At 46.4% G+C, this 392-nt stretch overlaps 1 long non-coding RNA gene across 1 annotated transcript; it reads left to right on the top strand.

Annotated features, from left to right (window-relative positions):
* The first annotated feature begins 20 nt into the window (after nucleotides 1–20).
* LOC109508640 (uncharacterized) lies at nucleotides 21–381 on the top strand. The gene is made up of 3 exons (XR_002166715.1): nucleotides 21–59; nucleotides 153–230; nucleotides 322–381. It is a non-coding gene; the product is annotated as an uncharacterized LOC109508640 (long non-coding RNA).
* Nucleotides 382–392: the final 11 nt, after the last annotated feature.

Below are 392 nucleotides of genomic sequence, written 5' to 3'. Positions count from 1 at the left end.
GGTCGCCGTTCCTCATCCCCAGCCTCGTTCCAAGAAGGCAGTGCCTCAAGAGAGTGACAGTAAATCACTTTGCACTTTTCTTCTTATTTCTTTAAACTTGCCATTCAAGTCACATTTCAACCATCTTGTTTCTTTTGCATGTTCTACTTCAGATTTGGATTGGGGCCAAGACATTTCGGCTTCATCATGCACGGCGGCCAATCAGCAGCTTCGGGATGCGGCCAGAGAAGGTAAAAAGTCCCACAACCCATTTCTTAGTAGTCCTACTTGTGCACATGTTCTCTGTGTAAAGACTCTGCCTGTCCTTCGGCTACTCTGAAGTCTCAACAGAGGCAGAAGACAAAAGAAGCCATTTGCAACATGACAAGCAGCAAGAAGAGGTGAGAAATCGC

The sequence above is a fragment of the Hippocampus comes genome, unplaced genomic scaffold (assembly GCF_001891065.2).
Source record: "Hippocampus comes isolate QL1 unplaced genomic scaffold, H_comes_QL1_v1.1 C16393489, whole genome shotgun sequence".
NCBI lineage: Eukaryota > Metazoa > Chordata > Actinopteri > Syngnathiformes > Syngnathidae > Hippocampus > Hippocampus comes.
This window is presented reverse-complemented; position numbering and strand designations above follow the sequence as displayed.